General features: G+C 40.6%; 1 protein-coding gene across 7 annotated transcripts in view; it reads right to left on the reverse strand.

The window, feature by feature from the left end:
• The window catches only part of FOXP1 (forkhead box P1), a 579,583-nt gene that overhangs the window by 313,078 nt on the left and 243,195 nt on the right, over positions 1-23,310 (reverse strand). For 4 of the 7 annotated variants that reach the window (XM_088798543.1, XM_019746870.3, XM_088798542.1 and 1 more), the window contains one exon: positions 3,847-3,907. The exons of 1 other annotated variant lie outside the window; for it this stretch is intronic. The gene's annotated coding sequence lies outside the window, so the exon portion shown is untranslated. Of the gene's footprint in view, positions 1-3,846; positions 3,908-9,786; positions 9,944-23,310 lie in introns of those variants that run through there. 2 more of the 7 variants (XM_019746867.3, XM_074313284.2) reach the window with 1 other exon arrangement.

Raw genomic sequence — 23,310 nt, forward strand, 5'->3', positions numbered from 1 at the left:
CGACTCCCAATGCCATTCAGAACTGAATACAAGATGATGAATTTCACAAAATGGATTTGAATTTCAAGCAAAAATGCATGTGGGTCAACTGCCAATGGTAGGGGGAAGCAAGGAGAAACTGATATATAAACCTTTATGAAATCGCCAAACTAAAGAGGCCATGATGGAATGACATCACTATAACTGTGACCAGAGCAAGTCGGTCTTTTACCTCTAGTCTTAATAGTCTAGATGATCGTGGGTTAGTTACTAATTATCTATGGGACCACTTTCCCAGTCTGTAAAGTGGGGCTTATAGTAACTGCCGGCCAGCTCTTGGGAATGCTGGCAACCAGACCCATTTTGTAAAGTGCTCAGACCTACTTAGAAGAAAACGGTTGTATCACTACCAAGAATCATGACTGTTATTTATGATTTTTCAGACCTTTGAATCTACATTTGGAAAATGGTTTCATCTGGTTTTCTGAATTTGCCTGACCACTTCAATGTGCATGCCAGTTGTTCCCATAATGCCAGTGTAGACATATTTACATGGAGTGTTATTCTAAGTGTTAATGATTCCCAGGTTTCAAATTTGGGCATGGCATTTACTGGGAGGCTCCTGGCATCTGATGAATCTACATCCTTCTCATAGTGTGGAAGATACTGCTGGTTTCTTAACCATCACTGGACAACACAATCTTGTTTCTGTTTCAGGTTTATACACTGGGAAGAAACACTAACCATTCTATCCATTTTATGTATCTTTATTTAGATTTTATATTTTTAATAAACCTTTTTTTCCCTTATGTGTAAGAGATAAGGATATAAAAGGATTAGTTTTTCAAAGATATTTGAGCTTGTTAAAAGATAAAATACTACATGTAATTTATTATTTATTTGAATATATACCTTATTTCTTTAAAAAAATGCTTTTTAGTGACAGTCAAAACACAGATAGAGGGGGTCAGCCCAGAGGCTGAGGCGTTTGGAGCTCCATGCTCCTAACTCCAAAGGCTGTCAGTTCGATTCCCACACGGGCCAGTGGGCTCTCAGCCACAAGGTTGCCTGTTCAACTCCTCGAGTCCCGCAAGGGATAGTGGGCTCTGCCCTCTGCAACTAAGATTGGACACAGCACCTTGAGCTGAGCTGCCTCCTGGATGGCTCAGTTGGTTGGAGCACGTGGGCTCTCAACCACAAGGTTGCCAGTTCGATTCCTCGACTCCTGCAAGGGATGGTGGGCTGTGCCCCCTGTAACTAAGATTGAACATGGTACCTTGAGCTGAGCTGCCGCTGAGCTCCCTGATGGCTCAGTTGGTTGGAGCGTGCCCTCTCAACCACAAGGATGCCAGTGGGCTGTGCCCCCTGCAACTAGCAACGGCAACTGGACCTGGAGCTGAGCTGCGCCCTCCACAACTAAGACTGAAAAGACAACAATTTGAAGCTGAACAGCACCCTCCACAACTAAGACTGAAAGGACAACAACTTGACTTGGAAAAAAGTCCTGGAAGTACACACTGTTCCCCAATAAAGTCCTGTTCCCCTTCCCCAGTAAAAATAAAACAAAACAAAATCTTAAAAAAAAAATGACTCCAAGGTTTAAAAAAAAACAAAAAACAAAACACAGATGGAATTGATAGTGTGGAAGAAAAAAGTTGAATAATAAAAGTTAAGTTATCTGGGGTAGGAAAAATAAAATTTATTTAAAAATGTATCAACAACAAAAAGTTGAAGTTGAGAAAACTACACAGATCGAGTAAAAACTCTTACTCTGAGCTTCCTAGCAATCAAGTCAAAAATGAAAATTATATGAATTTGTTATTCAGCTTCCTTTGTGTCATAAAAGGAGGCATCAGAAGGACAGAATTTCTCTATTCCTGAAATTTGAGATGGGGTTCCTTATTTTCAGGATATTATATAATATAATACACCATGCCCTTGACAGTAATTATAAAGAAAGCATTTTTTTCTCCACTAATGACAAATTCTGGAAACTTCCTTTTTAACCAAATTTGCCCTTGACTCACGATATTTTTAACTTTGAACAATATTACAGAATTGGGAAAAATAACATTGCACAAACTCAATCATGACCATTTTCAGGTCATGGGTGTAAGTGTGGACATTATAAAGACATCAAGTCAAAAGAAAAATCATTCATGCTTACAGATAATTCCAAAGAAAACAAGGAAAACCTACTAATGAAGCCTTATTTGGAGCTGTAGGGATAACAACTCTCAAGCTGAATAATATTTCATCTGTTCAACTACTTTTTCAGCTTTGTTTAATCCTAATTTTTATCTTCACTAGAACCCTATGCAAACAGCACGGGAGGAGTGAAACACCTGGCCTGTTTTTGCACGAGGAATATCTTAGATTGAGATCTCACAGAAACCAGGAGACACACCTGAGAGCTGAGCAGGGGAGCTGTGGCAGAGACGGAATATTTACCACAAAACCGAGAATATTTACTGTGTGGTCCTTTACAGACAAAGTTTACAGATCCTTGGAATAGACTAGGCCTTCATTTTTCAAATTAGAAAACTAAGTCTCAGCAAAAGGAAGTGCTTTGCTAACAGTCATGCTATGACATGATAACCCCAATTACTAGCTAGGATCACCCCTTTCCAAGGTGAAACATCTGAAAGAGACTGTCCTCTTTGCAGGACAATCAAGTGCTTCTCATAAAGGTCTAATTTAAACAACAAAGATGGTAAAATGGAGCAAGTTGAATTTTTTTGGCCCTAATCAAGTTTGCCAAAAGACAAGTATAAAAACAAATCCACACCTTTCTAATGTGTTCCAGAACCCAAAACCCTGGGTGAAATTAAAAACAAAAGTGATCTAAGAATCTTTATATGATGAAAATTCCACACACACATATACAAAAAAAACCTTGTTCAACTAAAGAGTAAGTAGTCTGTATCTTACAAATTCACAAACTTTACTTTAGTAAGATCTGAGCAAAGTCTTCGTGCAACCAGGCCAGCTGGTAACCTGTTTTAAAATAGACAAAAACCTACTAAATTAAATGGAACTATTATTAGCCCAAATTCAAAAATAAAATGAAGATGCTACTTGAGAAACATAAGATGTTAAAATGACCTGCAAGATTAACTACTGTAAGATGACCCCTGCCCTCACAAGAGACATACTTCTGGAATCAAGAAAATATGTAGCATCCATAACTATTTTAACCAGAGTGCTTTTTTGTCCCCCTTCCCAAAAGTGAATTGGAGCAAATTTAATTTAGCTTTAATTCATCAAGCTACATTAGTCTCTCTGAGAACTTCTAATTTTAAAATCAAGTACTCATTTGATTTTCAAGCAAGGTCAAGGGAACAAGGCAGTGGAGCGCTGACATCACAGGGACATGCCCCACGCTGCTCAGCAGTTACATCAGTGTGGCATGTTGCTATGGTGCCTGACTGTTAATTTCTGAAAGAAGGTGATTAGAAAACGGCCAGATGAGCATCAGTCGGATGACACCACCTCAGCTCAGAACACTGATAGGCGTTAATCTTGTTCACAGCAAGTTAATTTTATGAAATCACCACTTTTGTGATGTGAATATTCCTTTCCAACTTTAAACCTAGCAAGTCAACAACCACCCCCCACCCCCACCAAAAAGAAAAGTTGAGCTTCAACAAAGAGGAAAAGTTTGATATTTGGAGGAACATGTGCCTCTGTGGGCCGTTTCTTAAGGGCAATCTTTTTTTTAAAGACCTCCCAAAACATGCTGCATACATGCTTAATAAATACACATATATTCGATAAATATATAGATCAGAAGAGAACGGAGTTAAGATGCCTAAATGGCGAAGATCCAGCCCTAGGTATAATCCCACTAACCATATCTGCATTTACCTTTTTTGGCTTCTGTAAAGCAATCTTCAGTTACAGTCACCTCAAAAGGTCACTTCTTACCCTGAAAACAAAAGAGAACATCAAAATCTGAATGTCAAGAGAAAGTAACAACTACCTATGTGCCTGGGACACATGCAAGAAAAACAAAAGGACTCAATTATGTTTAATGGCAAGTCATTTCAGAGTTAATACAAACAAGTTCCAAGACCTCCACTTTCTCCCGACCACATGCCTTTGAGCTGTTCAAGACAACAAAAACAACTTAGATGGAAAAAGTAGAGGTGAAACATATCAAATGTTCATGGAATTTTCTCATCTGGTTGTCTATCAATTTATTCTCACGTGGAATAATGCATGAGTCATAGGCTTTTGTTTCTGGAAACCAGGCAGCTACATGAACTTGTCTCTGTTTGGTTAACATCCACAACATCTCTGATTTCGTTAAAGCAGAGGCTTATTGTTTCCCCCTTCGGAAGAGTGTTAGTTCTTGTAGACAAGATGCTTTAAGCCACTCTGGACCTTTCAAAATGAATAAAAGCACCACAATTTTCAGTTTGGGGAGGCGTGAGAGTTAATCAGTTGGTGAAAACTGTTCACAGAATGTTTTCCACTTAGCATAAATCTACCAGATCAACTAAGTTAAATAAAAATGGTTCGTGTCAGATGAAATAAACGATTGAAATCAAGCCTTCCAACACACAAAGAAAGGATGGAACATGCTTTATCCCACATCTACTACTGCATCTGTACACGCCCGTATGCAAATCAGTGTGCAGTCCTTTAAGAAACGTTACAAGCTGCCTCTTTCCATCCATGCAACTGGGATCAACATATGGCACAAGTGAAAAGAAAAACACTTGTTTATTAATTTAGATCAAGTTACCAACAGAGTACAGGATTCATTCCACATCAATTGACCAAATGCTCATATAATTTTTTTAAGACGGTGAAATTATATCATCATTTTACTAAAATGGTCATGTCCTTTTGCTCACTCTTCAGAACAATATGTAATTAAGTCGTTTTAATTTTATACAGAATATATCCCTGCTTATCCCTCTGCCTTCGGCCCTTAATGTGGAAAGGCATACATCACTGAAAAGAGTTAAATCTTATTTTTACTAGGGCTACAAATTTGAAAGTGGCACTTTGGTGTGTACTATCTTTGAGGAATTGATCTGAGGCCAATTTATGACATTTCCACAAGCAAGTGTATGCAGATTCTTGCCATGAAGATTGGAAAGAAATGCAGGCTCTGAGTGAAATCGTAATTTTCATGTTTACTCTAAGAGGAAATTGGAGGTTTTCACCATAAATGTTCACTATTTGGGTGGGGGAAAACCCTAGCTCTGGGGCTTAAAATTACTATTTTGCAATCTGCCCAAAACCTTTTTGTTTTTACACAAAACAATTCAAATTGAAAATGAAAATCGTGCGCTTTACTGCTGATTTGTGTCCCCAGGGTTGGTTTCTCCAGTGGTGAGAAATGTTAGAGGGCAAATGGTGGTAAGGAAACAGCAGCGACGGCCACGCCCTCCAGGTTAAGGTGGAGGTCTGCAAAGCAGCCCTGCTCCACACAGATCACAGGGCCTCGTAAGGTACAAGGCACAGCAATAATCTTACATCCCAGAAATTTCCATCTCCCCACTCATCCAACCTTAGTGGAAAGTAAGTGAACTCTGGCAGACCCTACTCCACTGAAGGCAAGAACACCCTTTCTCCCTCCGTTTTACTTGAGATGCTCTCCACTGAGTGTACTGTAAACTAATTTTCATGTTATCTATTGAACTGCATCTATTTTTGCATGTTTGGCAGTCAGATCTATGATATTAGACTTTGCAATGCAGATGAGATTGCTATCTTATAGGCCGGGCAAACAACTGGACCTTATTAATATTTAATTAAAAAGAAAACTGCTGAAAATGCCTATTTGGAACAAAGTTATCTCTTGCACTGTATTCAAACCTGCAGAACATCTTCAGGTAAGCACTGGGCCTGTTCTCCCACCTCTCTGTGCCTAGTACGGCATGTTTGCCACGAAAGAGCAAAAACATAAGCTGGTTCACCCTCACAGAGTTTACAAGTGGAATTTTTCCCTGCTGGGGAGGGAATCAATAATAACAGAATGATACAACTGACCCTCCAATTTAAAATTAATCAATACAAAATTGGCTACACTTAATTTTTACTTAAACATAAAAAACTGGGAGTAGGATTCAAACCACATTTTCCTCCACTTTGGAGTTACATAAATTTTAATGCATATGCACATTTGACAACTCATTAATTTATTTCTGTTGACTTTAGTTTTTAGTATATGTTAGGAAAGTAATCTAAAAATATTTTTCTAGCTTTGCTGAGAAATGATTAATAGTTCAATCGTTAAATTAAGTGAACTGTGTCCATATCACAGACAAGAAAATTAAGGCATAATACTGGGGCCTGATTTGCATCCATACTAGCCTAGAAAAATTAGAAATCAACAACTAGGAGAAAAATCTGCACTTCATTTGTTCCAAAGTATAAAATTTCTGTTTCCAAAACGTATTGGCTACTTTTTTAAACAATCACTTCTACTTATCAAATATATCAACTATTTACCTGAATGCTTATTGGGAGCACAAGTGCCAAAGCTAAAAATAAACGATTGTGCAAGTTAAAAAAGAAGAGAAATGAAAACTGTGCTCCTGCAGCTCACTTGTCTTCCTTTTAAAAAAAAAAGAACAGTGCTGTCAGCATATGAATTTAATTTTTTTCCCCCCTTTTCTCTCTTTCTTAAGTTTCCTGTTGGGTTTTGGTTTTAAAAGTGAGGCAGGGATAGTGTAAATAGAAATGACTTACTTTCCTTTATGCTGCTCCCTCCACAGTTAGAGGCTATGCCCACTAGAATCGGTCCCAGTGTGGCCTCTTCACTATTGTGGGCGACAGTGTCAGTCATGTGACGATACGGGGTGGCCATCAGGACCCTGATGAAGTCCTTAACCTACAGCCTTGACCCTAGGTCAGGTGACTTAATGTACCTTCCACTTCCTCTACCTTCCCAACCCCCCACCCCACTAGGAATTTTACTCTGAAGACCACTTAGTGTCTCAATGTCTCACTTTCTATGTGTATATTTGCTCATAATTTAATTCGTGTGATAAATACATAGTGCGAATTGGTATGGCCTACCTGGAACGGAGTTGCAGGTAAATGTGGAGGTGTGATTGCATCTCACACGATGGAAAATGAACAATATATACTCTATTTTTCCCATTAAAAGTATTTCCCCCTTTTCTTTCATGGCCGCTAAAAGAAATTATTTCCATCAGGAATTCTGCATTATATTTCATTTTATACAACTGTACAAAAGTGATTCTGAAGGACGGCCAACATGTTTCATTTCAACCTCCAGTCCGACAAATGTTGGCTGAGAACCTACTGGGCGTCAGTGCCACTGGGCAAGGCCAGTCAGAGCCGGCTCCTGGCCCAGGGAGAAGGTGGCAGTTTAGTAGCTCCTCTCTGGCTGGAGAATCCCTTCTCTTGAAGTACAGAAACAAGGTTCGAACTTCCCATACTTCCAAACACTCCAATCAAATGACATAGCCTTCATTTGAGAAAACAGAAGGTCTAAACGGGCCAATTTCCAAGAGACTGCTGTCTCTTTAACTAGTGAATCTTACCTCGTGGGCTTTTATGTCTGGTTTATCAGATTTCTTAGAAAAACAGAAGCATATCAACACAAATTTGACTAGCTCAAACAGTCTAATACAAGGGTCACTTCATTCTCTGCCCTCAAGACAAGAAAATCCACTCAGAAATCAATCCCAATCTGTTTTTTCTATGCTTCTAATAATTTCCAAATTGGCTACATTTTGAGTCAGGTTTACAAAAAAGAAAAAGGAAGAAGAAAGGGAAGGAAAAGAGAAAAGAAGAAAAGAGAGAAGCAGGGAGAACACAACAGGGATAAAAAGAAATCCTGCAGCTCCAGCCGGTGGGGCCAGAGGCGACCCTGGACGTCACGTGACCCAGGTTTGCTGGTTCCCAGTTAGAGTGTCTCTCTGATCTCTCTCTATCAAAGAAATCTACCACCCTGGATCCATCGTTCCCCAACACCCACTCCCATTGCAGCAAGAACATTTCACTTCTTCCCCCTTAGTCTCTGGGACCCTCACCAAATCATAGGACCTAACTTCGGGGTCCATCTAGTAAGAAAACTCTAAAATACTGTAACTAGAGTAAGCCACATGGTCCAGGCAAGCCCAGCAGAGGTGTGCCAGTGCAATCCTTCAGGCCGCAGCCCCCAAGCAACCCCACACTGGCTTACTTCACTTGGAAAAAAACACTCTCTCTTAACTTACAGAATAGTAAAGCCCTGGTCATGGCCATGTGAAAATATTTTATTAGGTATCCTGTAACAATAGCCTTTAAACGTTGAAACCTACAAACAATATATGCTGTTTTCTCTCTGAAGCGCTAACAAAGCCTTTGTTTTAAATTTACCTTTAGTGTGCAATAAGAGTTAATAATCAAATCCATCCCAACCCCCACAAATGTTAAACAAAAAGATAAAAGAAATGCAAATAGCTATTGTCATGGAAAGTTAAAGTACCTGTCTGTATTTTTAAGTGAAAACTATTATCTCTATCAATCAAAATTTAAGAATACAATAGCGCTAATCACAGAAGGTGCTCTGACGGAGTTACTTTCCCTCATTAAAAAAAAAGTATTTTCCCCTTAAAAACTGAGTATAAAAGTCATATACTTACAATTAGATAGGGTATTTGTAATTTTATTATTAAAAACCTTCAGCAGCCTCACTGTTAATAAATGCTTCTAAGTCTCTAGACTGATTTGTACCCAAGAAGACCGAAGTCCCTATATATTTTAATAAGGTTGATAAAATTTTATTTTAATTCTCACTTTCCAACCTGCGGGGGAACAGCACACTCTTCTGTTGAAAAGAGTAACTCAAACCGAGGCAACAGTTAACTGGTAATGAAGACTCCTTTTAGACCTTGGACACAATTCATAGTCCCCGAAATATCTTTACAGAGGACATATCTTCCTGGATGACTCGTCCTTCCGAATTCTGGCATTTCATTTTTGAAATTAAAACTCTAAAAGAATGCAGAATTCTACCAACACACCCCAGAATGAAAGAAGTGCACAGTGCATCAATTTCTGAGTCTTGTTTTTAAATTGACTTTTTAAAAAACACTGGATTAGACACTGAATATGGTGATTTCTAAAGCCAGCACTGGAACAAAAAATAGCAAGACCCCACATAGTAAAACAAACAGCTCAAGATGAAAATTCCTAGAACAAACAGTTAAATCAGGATGCCATTATGCATGCTCGGCCTGGATGGATGTGTCCTCCACCGTGGGGCCAAGAGGCTGTCATCTTCCCCCAGCGAGATCAGATTTCCTTCCCTCCAGAACACCTCCCTGAGCATCACGGGCCACAGCTCCAGTGTGCTATTAATATCAATGAAGAGACGATTCCATTTCCACTGAAGAAAACCCTTCCTATTCCGGCACAGACCTGCGGGAGGACCCTGGCCTGGGTATAGACAATACAGCAGCAGAGTTGCACTGCTTTCTTACAGTTCACTCTTGCACACTTTGAAGCCTTTTAGCAAACAATGGCAGCATTATCTCCAGGATAGTTACAAAACGGGATTTGTTAGGACAAAGAATAATAAAGCTGTTCTCTCTTTCTTTTTCTCTCCCCCCTACCGCCCCCCCCCCATGCCCCAAGTGCCTCTCCCTGCCAGTTCAAAATTCAGACACATTTCCTAAAAGGCACCTGTACTTGTCTATTTCAACGGAGCCAGCAAATGACAACAGTCCAGGAACCAGGACGGCTGTCAGGAGGCGCCCAGAAGAGCAGCAAAGTAGCCTCTCAACATTTGTAAAATGAAACAAAAGTATCAGCCTTGGCTTCCAATGCACTTACCCGTTCATGGTGAGGAAGGAAAGCTTTGGGGCCGCAGAGGCAATTTTCACGCAAGGAAGAAAGTTGAGAGTTTGTGAGGGAGAAACTACAGGCACTTGGTAAGCCTGCGGGCTCAGGGCTCCCGGGCTGGCGGCTGTGTGAGGAAGGACTGAAGGTATGTGGGCTAAACACAACAAAAGCCACTGCCTTACTCTAGATTAAATATGCAGGAAGAGGCCCCTTTGCATAAACACAAACACTCAGCAAATGAATAACTGGCTCAATCAGACGCCCGCTGTGTCTTCTACCTGCCCTCTCTCTGACAGGAGACACCGCCGTTCCAGGGGACAAGGACTAAACAGGAGACAGTTACAGGTTTTGTTGCTATACTAACAATTAAAAGGAACTGCATTCATTAGTAATTAAGAACTGACTCGTGGGGAGGTGGTACAGGGAAGGGATACAGTGCTTTTGTTGTATCTACAGCTACTCCTAGAAGAACTTGGCATGAGACACATCGGAGTGAGACACATAGAGTTTTACTGTAGTTTGCATTTAAGATCACAAACATTCAGTGAGAGTTTTAAACAATCCCATTTTCAGCCACAATTCAAGGTCAAGTATATACCTTGTTCTCTGCTTTACACATTATAAACTGATCCTTGTGAGCCTACAGGAAGGTCTATTTTATACACATAAAAATGTACACACATACATTTGTGTACACGCATATACATGTGTATATATACACGCACACATATATTATCCATGCATGCATTTCTAATTAAAGAGAATAAACCAAAAAAATGCCACTTTACATTCTTCAGTTCACTAATAATTTAAGGAAAATAATTTGAGTCGTCCAAAAATACATCCCAAATGTCTGCCTTTCAAATGTCATCAATCCATGACCATTCATTTAAAAACATTACCCATATATTAGAAAGGATGCTTTTAACTGAGTGGCCTAACCACTTATAATTTCAATTAAATAACATAATTATAGTCAACAATTTTCTCCATTTCGGCAGAAAACGTGCCATAGCTCAGTGTAATTTGTCCTTAGCACTGACAATCGAAGCAAGAGGGGACACACGCAGGCACGAGGAACTCACTGCTGCCGTTACTTGGTGTCGGAGCCCACTCACACTCACCCAGACTCACCGCTTCCTGCGTGTTCCAGCTACACGCTGCTCTTAGCAACTCATTGTTTTTCATAACTTGTGCAGTACTGAATGATTTTGATTGAAACACAAATAAGATTATGTTCACCTACTTCCCTCTAATGCCCCCTGGTACTTCGGGGGCAAACTTGGCTCTGCTACTCCATAGGATGTGTCTAATTGTTCCTTGGACCAAGAAGGGCAGGTCACACATCATTCAGGGCCTCAGAGAGCGCTCTGCGATTATGCCAGCTAGCCACGGGAAACAAGGTGGCTTTCTAGCTCAAAAGCGAGCTTTATTTTATTAATACAACACTGTTTTCTGACTCTTTCTGCCACACAAGCAAAACAATTTTACTGAAAAGTTAAAAAAAAATGACAAACAAAACAACAAAAAGTCCATTTCAAAACATATTATGGCATACCATGGAGACAAGAGAAACAAAATGAAAAGATTCCTAAAGCCCCAAAGAAGAAAACATAGGTTCTCTAAGAGGGGTTCCCACAGAAACTAAAGACTCCTACTCTGTTCACTATTTTGTCTTGAAACGACCTCCCAAAGAACGTGTTAGATAATGACAGTGCTCTAACCTTGATGCAAATAAACCACAGAACAAAATTTCATCAGTGTATCACTAGAAAAAGCCTCTGGCCATCCCCACGGAGCTTCTAATGACTGTTTTGGCAGTTCTGGTGGGTAGTTATGCTGCCCAGCTCGTGGATATCTCATAGGGGTCGAGCAAGCTAAAGGACGTGCTGTTAGTGGAATCCAATATTAATGCTCTGTATCATGCAAACCTGGATGCAACCAAATATATTATACAATTATAGGTCGTATCTGATTCCATAGGTATTAGATACTGTACTCTAAATTAATATTTTAATGAGGACAGTGAAACAAAGACGACAGTCCAGGTAAGGGATCCATGCATTGTGACCCAGCTAAACTGCTGCCAGAGTGCTGGATCCTGGAGCAAACGGCACAGACACAGGGGCTGTGACAAAAATCCGTATTCAAGCTTTAGATGCTGAGTGACACATACTGATGCACAGAATCAAAGATGTCATCCTCACAGAACGCCACTCACTGTAAGCTTGAGAGAGCATGAAGAGGGAAAAAATGGGGGGGGGGGAGGGAGTAGTTGCAGTGAGACCTCCAGAAAATAAACAGGGTGTACAGTTTCAAAGGCTGCAGACACAGACATTTCATTGTTCAAGCCAATTATCAGTGGAAAATAATAACAACAGATGGATTCAGAGTCACTGACTTTTCATATGCACTTCATCTCCACGGAACAGATGATGAAACGCGAGAGCTATCTCAAAAAGGCAAAACATCTTTCAGTAAAAGAACTCTACAGTCCAGATGGGGACCTTCTAAGTCTGCTGATTATCTTCTTATAATGTTGTAAGATAGACTTACTAAAACATTTCAAGAACTGATCAGATATGATGCGTACAATGGCTTCATTATTGGAAGGAGTTGCCTCACACTTGTGACTAAACCAGGCAGAGATTTCAATAAGGTTAGGACTGTAAGTTTCCTGTTTTCTCATCAGGGACTGAAGGTTCCAACTAAAACTGGAAATCTATGCACAACAAGAGAATAAACCCTTGCCCAAGGATCCCACATTTGTGCTCTTCTCTTGTTTGAGCAAAGAAAAAAGAGATAAACTGGGACTGTGAAAAGGACACTAAATTATTCTGAAGCATTCCAACATGTTGGGGAAAAAATAGCTCCAAAGCAATTCCTTATTAAAAGCATTCAGTGATAAAATATCATCCCTTATATGCAGTTAGAATATCTTAAATATCCCCTTGCCACAGGTGATCGCAAAATATAATTTGCTTTTAGTAGGAAATAAACATAAATTTCAATGGTGGTGTGATAAACAGTTATAATAAATGCCAACCAAACACATAGGCAAAACCCAGCAACCTGCCCCAAACCACTCTCACTTAAATAGCACCAAGTCAGACATGCTGATAAAACACAATAGGGAAACCACAACCTGAGAACCTGTTAAAAATAATAGAAAAAGTTAAAATGTATAATCAGATAAGCCTCATTACTACTGGAATAACAATGTATCTGTTCTATCTATCTATCTATCTATCTATCTATCTATCTATCTATCTATCTATCTATCTCCATCCATCCACCCACATTCATAATATTATAAAAATCTTTCTGTGAATTGACATAAAATATGGTAGAAATCACTGTGCTAAGAAAAAAGAAAAGCTGATCTGCCCGCTATTTACTAACATAGTTAACATTTAAAAAATATTTTTATGAACACAGTGTTGACTTTACAAGTTTATAACGTAAGCAACAAAAAAAAAATTTAGAGCAAGGCTTTTCTTTCAAAGTACTCTGACAAAAGTAAATTCGTAGCAGAACATACAAGCACGAAGAAAATATTGCCGTGGGCAAAATTCTGCAACTGCTTTAAGAAGCAAACAAGAACACAAAAGATGTGTGATGCAACCATCTGGCCTCCTCTTACTATATCAATGCCTCAACTCTACCCCCCACCCCCTTAGTCAGCCCACACCAATGCCACAAAACCAAATGGCTTCACTTATGTTTCCTGCATTGCAAATTTACACAATGCACTCAGAATGCAAAAGTGGATTTTTACACATAAACTAGTACCTTAATTTTTTTTCTCCCTTCAACGATTTTGTTGTCATTGTTACTTACTTGGAGTAGGACTTTTTTGAAAAACCACTAAGAATTTCACTGTGATAAGTGAAGATTTCCCCACATGGATATATCTATTTAGGCTCAAGAGAAACCCCCCTTCAAAACCTTAATCTCTACCTCCCTGTGTTTTCTGCTATATGCAGATGCTAGATGTGGACATTTTAAAAAAGGATCCTAAAATTATTCCAATTAAACCTTTACTTTTTTCCTTTTTGCTCTAAATTGTGGGTTGTTTCCCCCCATGTATTGGAAATAACTGCACTCATTTTTAATCACCATCCTTGAAAGTCAGCATGCTCACTGAATTTTCCTTGTTTGGTTCATTCTACAAACATTTACTGAGCAACTACTGTGGTGTCAGGAACTTGCCGGACAATGGATGATGAAAATCATTATTTCCCCACATGCTAGCAGAGCCTGCCTGGTCCATTTAACCAGAAACTCTACAGTTTATACAAAAGCTTCCAAATGCTGATAAAGCTGAAGCATTTTATTTATTTATGTACTTATTTGGGCAGGGAGATATAATAGATATTTGAAAAGTCAGGGCACATCTGTAGGTATCCAATTGCTTTCAAAGGTGGGAATTAAAGCTTTTAATGGAAATCTGTTTGGATAAAATCAGTATAGGCCATCATAAATGGTTCCAACAATTAATAATAATAACTGGAAAAAGAGATATCCTGACAGGACAACTCTACCACCCTTGGCTTTTCTGAAGGGCGTGCCAGGGGCAGGATTCTGTATCAGGCAAGCCTTCTCAGTCAGAGTCAAGACTCACGAGGTGGGCAGTGGGTGGGGGCAGGGCCACGTCTGGCTTACATCTGTTTTCTTGCTGACAATGGTTTTCTACCTCCCCTGCATCCCTCTCCGCGGTCCAGGATAACAAGGCCTTGCCTAGATTCTCAGGGGGCTGAGTTTTTGTTCCCTCTGGGCGTGGTCTGCCCAGGACCACAGAGCTTCTGGTGTGGACAGCAGTGGTAATCCTAGGACACACACAGCGAATCCCGCCACGGGTGAGGGATCCCGCTAATTGTTTAAGCCTGCACTGCTGTCTGGCCACCAGTTGGCAGACACAGCTCATGGCTTCCTACCAGACGTAGGTTGCACAGCTGGAGCCAGATGACAAGCTCTCACAGATATTCTTCCCGTGGCCACATCTGGCTTCTGGCGGCTCCAATCTGTAGCTAAACTGATTTTGTTTGGTTTTTCTGGGAAAGTTTGAGCAACAGATAAGACCAGTCATATTAATGTTGACTATGTGCATTTCAGTTTGGGACAAAACATCAGAATATAAACTCCATGAAGGCAAGGACTTTATGAGTCTTGCAAGCTGCATCCCAGTACAGAACAGTAGCTACACATGGCAGTAGTTCAATAAATATGTATGGAATAAATAACACTAACCAGCATGTAAGTTAAATAAAAACATTTCTGTATTTCATTCCAGCTCCTCTATTCCCACTGTTATGTGTACAACACACATAGTGTTATGCTAGAACTCTGGCTGCCCATAGAAAAGACTCCAAGTGAGTCCACGTTAAATTTTATTGTGGGTATACTGACCCAGGGAGAAAGACACTCACGAATGAAGCCATTCACACAGTCAGTGCAGTTGGGAAGACCTCCCAACAATCCTTCCCTGAAAATCACGGTCTCCCAGTATTAACCACATCCCGACTTCATCAGTAAAACTTGGCAGCGATGTGCCCACAGTGCCTGCAACTGACCTGAAAGGAGAAACTTACCTTCTGGCCACCAGGGAAAAGCCAAAGGATGACACAACTTTTCCTGGCACCTTTTCATCCCATTTCCTTTCCCATGCCTCTCTTCCTGAATTCCGTGACATTTGCTGATTCCAGCTCCTTCTACACTCAACTCTGACCCATCCCAAGGCTTTTCCAAAGCTCCCCACCTCCCTCACTCCCACTAAAAATGCCAACATAATTTGGAACCGGGGGGACCCACCCTCCTGGCTCCTTGGCTCCAAAGGTTTCTGATACTTACAGGGTGCTATGCTAACATGGATGGTAGGGAACCTTCAGTCCGTATGACAGTATAGCTCCACTAAATGCCCCAGAACTTGATGAAGCAGGAGGGATACTTGGTAGAAACCTGGCATGGCTGTTCAGAGATGGTGCTGCTCCCCCAGTTCCTCAAACAAGAATGGCTGAAACAGGCAGATGACTCTGACAAGCTTAGCATGTGTCTTCAAGGAAGCAGAACTACTCAAAAGTGCACTAGATGAAGCTGCTGCCTGAACTCACTCCCTTTTCTGTCATGTAAAGTGCAGGGATAGGTGGGCGGGTGTGGACAATCCTTTCCAGCTACATGTAAGTGTCTGAAAGGAGCTGTGTGTCCATGATGAAGGCCTCGGGGGGTTGGGGGTGGGTGCTTCTGGTTCCCCTTGGAAGGAACCACTTACCTCATAAAGGGTGGTTCAGGAAGACTCATCCCTAAAATGCCTCTCCTCCTTTGTTCCTGCTTTTTCGAATTACTTTAAATGTGAGAAAATGCCTTCCCACAATTCGACAATCACAATGAAAGTTTAAGATAATCAAGGGAGAAGCCGTGCAACAGGATGCAAATGATTGGTACCCAGTCCTTAGCTGGCTAGAGTGTAAAAACAACAACAACAAAAAAAAAACAACAACAAAGAAAACAGAAAAATTGTTTCAAGTAGCGAAAAATAGGGGAGGCGCAAGGCTGACAGTGTGAAGGATGCGTATCTTTATTTTTTAACGCGTCCTTCGGCTGCCTCAATTCAAACTCAGATTACAGCACATAGTACTGCACAGTTGATCTAGAGACAGTTCAGACCCTATACAGATTTGAGTGCCTGAGTTCAAAACTCAGCTCTGCTGCTTACTGGCCTTGGGGATGCAGGCAAGTTAGTTAAGTTCTCTGTCCCTAGGGTGCTCATCCATAAAAATGGGCTTAACTGTAGTGCATAATGTGCAGCTGAGGAATAATGCATTAAAGAAATGCTTAGAAAAGTGCCTGGCACATAGCAAGTGCTACAGAAGTGATGACCGCTGTTTTCATAGCTAGGGGTGACATACCTTAAGTAAATCTAAAACTTCCTATGCTTCATTTCTGCCGTCTCTACAACTCATTAATAATATCTGGTTAGGCACCAGGCTACAGACCAGAAAAAAGAAGACAATGTATACCAGATCTCAAACTTCTTAAGAACACAATGCTAAAATAAAATCAAAGTCCTTATTTTCCCCCTCAATGTTAGCTGGAGAATTATAGATTTAAGATTGGGGTCTCATCTACCTCCATGTAGGGAAAGTCATGAGCTGCAAGAGCTACAATCCAAGCTCAGCGTCAGTTGCTTGCCCTGCCAAAGGCCAAAGAACACTTTGGGAGACGTTCGAAGAAGCCAGGAGGAGAATCCAGCCTGGAACCCCAAGGTATCCAAACACATTTTCTTGTACGTTTCAAGTCTGTGCATATAGATTCTATTACTGATTTAGGATCTTAAACAGTTTGTTTATTTTTTAAATGCCTTTCAGCTCACCTCTAATAACATGTTTCTTTGACTTGGTTGAACTATGCCTCAGAAGAATTACAGGCGGGAATATGGCTGGGTGAAAGGTTCAGTGAACTAATCCACACCTGGTCTATGTAAAAAAAAAAGAAAAAGAAAAAGAAAAAGAAAGGCTCATATTTTCCATAAAGAACAAGTCTCTTTATATGAACCAGTTTTTTATTTAATTGCTAAGGCACTTTCCACGCCATACAATCTTTTATGAGCTTCTTCAGTGGGGTGGGGAAAACAATCACCAGCCAGTCATACCTGGAGCATTAATAGTGACAAATAATAATAATAATAATAATAATAATAATAATAATAATAATGGAAAAGCACAAAGCCCATTCGGAATAGAAAGAGGTAGATTTATTTTACCAGAAATTCCTTGACCAAGTTTTACCAATGACAAAAGACAAGGATTTCCCCACAAAAGCAGTCTGGGGATCAAGTGAGATGTATTGTGTCTTCATGACCAAAATTCAAGTTCTTCTGCACCGATTGTGTGACCCAGACTTTTAAATGTCAGGAATGAGGCTTAGATGGGAAAAATCTCAGATGAGAGAGAAGAATGAACACATTTTAGAGCTGAAATGTACCGCTCTGGGGGTCTAAGCAAGGCACCCCCACCTGGGCGTAGAGTCAGTATGAGACTGAGCCAAGGAGGTGATGTGGGTAAAAGCCGGGAGAAGAGAGCCTCTGACTCCCAACAGGGGTGGAAAATCAGGGGCTAGAAAACGTGGCTGCTAGAAACACCAGTCACACCACCTGAAGCTAGAACCTAAAGAAGCTTTCTTCTAGAAAGTCATGACTTCAGCTCTCCAGGCATCTTGTTTTTTCCTCTCACTTTTATTATTCCTAAGAAAACTCCTTCTAATCAACTCTGGTTTGAAGTAGGTGGAAAAAGAGGTATTTCCATACTTTATTTAAGAGGGAACAAAGAGAAGTGGAAAGAACAAAGGGAAGTGAAAGGCACGAGAGGGAATTTCTACTCCTGGATCCACTACCGTGTTTCCCCTAAAATAAGACCGGGTCTTATATTAATTTTTGCTCCAAAAGATGCATTAGGGCTTATGTTCAGGGGATGTCATCCTGAAAAATCATGCTAGGACTTATTTCCGGTTAGGTCTTATTTTCAGGAAAACACGGTAGGAGAAACTCCTTGTGACTCAGCTAGAATCTTGTAAGACGCTTTCCTTCTCTAGACTTCAGTCTCCTCATGGGGCAAAAGAGTGGTACTCAGGGATGGAGTCCAACTGGGACATGGTGGTCACCTGAATGAGTTATTAAAATACTGAAACGCCTGTGTACTAGTTGGAAAACAGCATTTGCACCGAGCTATTTTAGTACACGCTCGGCCACTACTCTGACCTTCCCAGAATCCTGCAAGGCACAGCAGGATCCCCAGTGCCATGCGTGCAGGCTGTGCCTATCGTTCATCCCGGAGGGCCCCTATCTGTGCTGCACCTGTTAGCTCCTTGGACTATCACCTCAGATGCTCTGACAGGTCCTTTTCCAAAGCTAGGATGCAAAGGCCACCAGGGCCAGCTTATGCCCTAGAGGAAGCCACAACCTGGGACCCAGAGAGAGACAAAAAGGCTGCGACCAGCAGTGCAGTGGACCCACAAGGGGCCACCTCCTCCTAAGTTACTTCCCCCACGGGGGCATCTGTATGTAGGCCTATACTCATTAAGCAAATCAGTGGAATCCTAGGGCAAATTCTTAGGGCTCAATTTGTTTTCAAAAGCTGGAAAGAAATACATCATTGTGAAACAACTCTCAAAGTGAAATCCTGAGCTCTGAGGGAAATTACCAACACATGTAATCAAATTATATTTACCACGGAAATTTCTAATAGCTCATACTTCTACCCTGCTTTTATAACTCTTTAGGAAAAGGAATATTTCTCTATTCAATGTTCCAAATTTCCACAGCAGAGTTGTGGCATTATACATGCTGAAATACATAGGAAAGAAAAAAAAGTTTCCCATTATTATCATTTCCTTCAACCCTCTATTCCTTCTATGCCACCATTACTCAAAAGTCACTCATTTTTCTGGCTGACATGACGCCATACCGTCACTTGATCAGGTGTGGGGCACCACAAGGTATGAATAAATACTTATCCACAACCGCATATTAAATGGGAATTTGCAAAGGCGAGCTCCGGAGACAAAGACGTTTCTATATAGAAATATTAACTAAGAATTTAAGTAAATGGCCCCACTGGAGAAAAAAAAGTTCTAAAGCAGCAATATAAACTATATTTAATAGTAACAAAAAATATTTTCCTTTTGGGAAAGCAATTTGGGCTTCTAAAAGTTACTGCCTTTCACGTGACTTAGTACAGTATGCCTAAATTATTTCATTTCCTAAAACACAGATGCTAGGCCCAAAAATTCTACTTTGTGAGAGTTAATTTTTTAAATTAATCTTCTCCCAAATATAATACTCAAATAAAAAACTATTTTGGTACCTCCCTCCCCCCACAATTGTTATTTTCTTAAGCACTTGAGTATCACACATCCCAAAGAACATATGTTCCCAAGGAAAGGAAAAAAACAGGCTCTAGAACTAATACACAATGAAAAATAAATTTAAAGCAGCCTTCTGGTCTGACATAAGAATATAAAAATGATATGAGCAAGAACAGCTTAGTTTACATACTTTTCAGTCACAGCTGCTGCTCCGAAACCACAATACCTTTAAAATGACATTTTAAGGAAACAGATACGGCATGGCTTTCGCCATAGCTAGATGGAGCTAACACTGAATTAAAGGGGCTTCTCCTGTTATTCACGTACTTGATACAACCCTGTACACTGGCACAATTAAAAAGAAAAGAGTGACTCATGTTTAAATAATGTACTGATAAACAGAGCAAATTACAAATAACTCTACGCAGCAACATTTTCTTTTTCCCCCTTTAAAGCCATAAGACTCGGAAATCTTATGATTCACGGCCCCGACAATCATTATTGTCGGGGCCGTGATGCTGCCAGAGTTTTGGGGAGAGAGGGAACAAGTCCACTCTTCTTGGTTAATATTTAACTGGGTTCTCCACATTTCTTGGAGAGACCTCTGCACGTCCAGTGACAGGCCCATGAGAGGCTCCTCTCTCTGCAAGAGATGCAGGCACTTCCCTGAATAAACGAAAATAACATACAATTAAATCAGACTGTTCAATTAATAAATTACTTCGATGGACCTTGCAGGCCAAGTCCTCTTTAATTACATAATTTAAAAAATATTTGCACATTGCAATCACTGAAATTGGCTTTGAGGTTTCATAATACATACTTAACACTTGAGTTAGAGAACAAATTTATTTAATGAATGCAGGCCTAAGTGCTAGAAGGCCACACTACTCAAACTGCAAAATCACTTAGCACATCCTCAGAAAAAGCAAATAAACTTTCCCACTATTTGGACGCAGACTGCTGTTGAGTATCAGGAGAGGCTGGCTGACTTTCTGCGTTTTCTCTGTCATGCGTTGCCTGCAAATCTGACCATTTTGAGAGGTAATTAGAATAGAGCTAATGGACAAAATGGTTCTAGTTAAAGATAAATTAAAGATAAACTAAGATGGAAGATGTCAAGAACCTAGTAGTAAAAACCTTTTCAGAGTAAAACAAACAAAAGCGTGTCCTCTTCCCATTTTTCACTTCTCAGGACACCAAAATGCACCACACAATAACATGGTTACTGAGTGTGAAGGTGTGTGCCACTGGGAAAGCACACACAACTCAGGGGTGAGGAAGACTGTCCTCAAAAGGATGGCATCACATGGAACCCAAAAGAGGGCAGAAACACGCTCAAGGGCTGTGCTTCTGACATTATTGTCGGGGCCGTGATGCTGCCAGTAAGCACTTGAGCTCTTTGGCACCACAACTGCTTGACCTTCACATTTGGGTGGAAATCTTTCTCAAATACATATGCTTCCAATAACCACTCCACGCTTTACACCCACAAGGACCTCTGAACTTTCTGAGCAGCCGTGTGGGGCTGACTTTATTGACACCCACACCCCCCCAGACCACATGGCAGGTTGTTATTTGTTATTTGTTATTATGAGGAGCGGTTTTTCTCCGCATAGATTTCGGTCCTGCACCATCCAGCCTGCTGTGCTCCCACTTGACTGTTCTGCTTTCCTCCAAAAAGCCTCTAACTTAGTGTTAGTTAACTGCCACTTAGAAAGGCATCTAACTTTCTGAAATTTAATTTTTTTCAATAAGGTTTAAGTAGAAGATTCTGGTGAGAACTTGAAATCTCTGTTATCAAACAAAATAAGCAAATTCTTCTCTTAGTCTCATGTCCCCTTCTCATCTCCTCGCATTCCCAAATTTCTGGCAAGAGTCGCTGACACTCCTGATCTCCATTTATTCACCTCCCACACCTCCTTCAGTCCTCCCCATAGCACTGCGACCCCTGGGGCCAAGGTCATCCAGTTTTCAGTCTCTTCTGATCTGGTCTGCTGGCTCCATTTGGCAGGGCTGACCCTCTCTTCTTCTCCAATACTTCTCCGCTGTCCTCCCTGGGACTTTGGCCTTCCATTATCCCCCAAGTTCTTCACACCCTCCTTTCCTCCAACTACATCTCCTCCCATGGTCCTCCCCTCAGTGAAGTTACCACCATCCACCAGCAAATGAAGCCAAACACTGTCTTGGAGGCAGCTCTGACGCCTCCTGCACCACACCCAACAACAGATCAGTTCCAGTCTCTTTGCTTCATCCCAGGTGGGACTCACAGCCTGCACAGGACAGCCTTGCATGGACTCCTACAATTGCCTTCTCAAGCCTCTTCCCTGCCCTTGGACTTGCTCTCTTCAAACCTGCCCGTACGGAAGACAAACGAATCCAATAAAATGGAAGCTTACAAAGTTTTCTCAATTCCTGGATCGCTTCCCTAACCATATCTTCATATCTTTGAAACCGGGATGGCTCTCGCAATGGATGTGGATGCTTAATGTCACAGCCTTCCCAAGTGCAAGTCCCACCACTGCTCACAACATCCTTAGCCTCCTAAGGCCCAGGAGGTCAAGTTGAAATGTCCGAAGGTACTCAGAGGGCCCTTCTAGATGTTGGCCACAGCCTGGTCTTCTGGTCGCACCTCTTGCTATTCGTTGATGTCCTTTCTACCTTCAACAGACTCCACTGCACATCGCTGCGCCTTTGTACAGAGCCACCTTCCACAGATCACTCTGCCCCTCTTCTCCTAGAGAAGTCACCTGTCACAGCTCGGGCATGAATGTCACGTCCTCCAGGAAGCATTCTCTAACCTCTCTTTAGATCTATGCTCTGTTATTTGTTCTATTTGCATACATATTAGTCCTTGTCCTAATATGACAATGATTCCATCTCATTATAATGCTCTAATCAACAGTTTCTCCTGGTATCTTGTATGCCTATTCTATTAAAGGCACTTAATGCATCTACTTAATTACTTAATTATTTGAGATATAATTGACATACAACATTATACTAATTTCAGGTGTACAACTAACATATCTTTTTGAATGTAAAAGTTGATGAACTTTAATAAACAAAGTTAATGACAATAATTCTTCAGTTCCTTCACAAAATCAACTCTTCTCAATAAATAATCTTAGTTCCTCTCCCCACTAAAATCATTCAGCAAGGTGAGGTCAGGCAGATTGCGTCTGCATAGTATTTGTTTCCAGCTCTAAAGATATAAAAAATGTTATCACGGATGATATTTATGGAATGGCTGAGATATAAATGGAAGAAAAAAAATCTTATGTTTTCTTGAAGTAAAATTACTTTATTGTTCATAATATGATATAAAGAAAATAGAATGAGCAAGGAAGCTATAAGGATTTAATCAAATAGACTTCTTATAAATAAGAATTGAGATTCACTATCAACCAAAAATGCCATTACCCTCCCACGACTAACAGTAGCCTAATTTAAACTCTGCACCAAAAAAAGCTTGCAGGTTATAAGACAATTTTACATTAAGGTCTCAGATGAGCCTTGATGCCATTTCCTTTCATGGACCTGTGGTCTCCTCAACTTCAGTTTTAATAATATCGTCAGCATCCCACCTCCAGCATCTCAAACTTTACAGTCAGCCTTCAAAATAGTGTACATGAAAGAGCTGTCATGGGTCACACC

Source organism: Rhinolophus sinicus, chromosome 5 (assembly GCF_057876585.1).
Source record: "Rhinolophus sinicus isolate RSI-liver-muscle chromosome 5, RSI-T2T, whole genome shotgun sequence".
Taxonomy (NCBI): domain Eukaryota; kingdom Metazoa; phylum Chordata; class Mammalia; order Chiroptera; family Rhinolophidae; genus Rhinolophus; species Rhinolophus sinicus.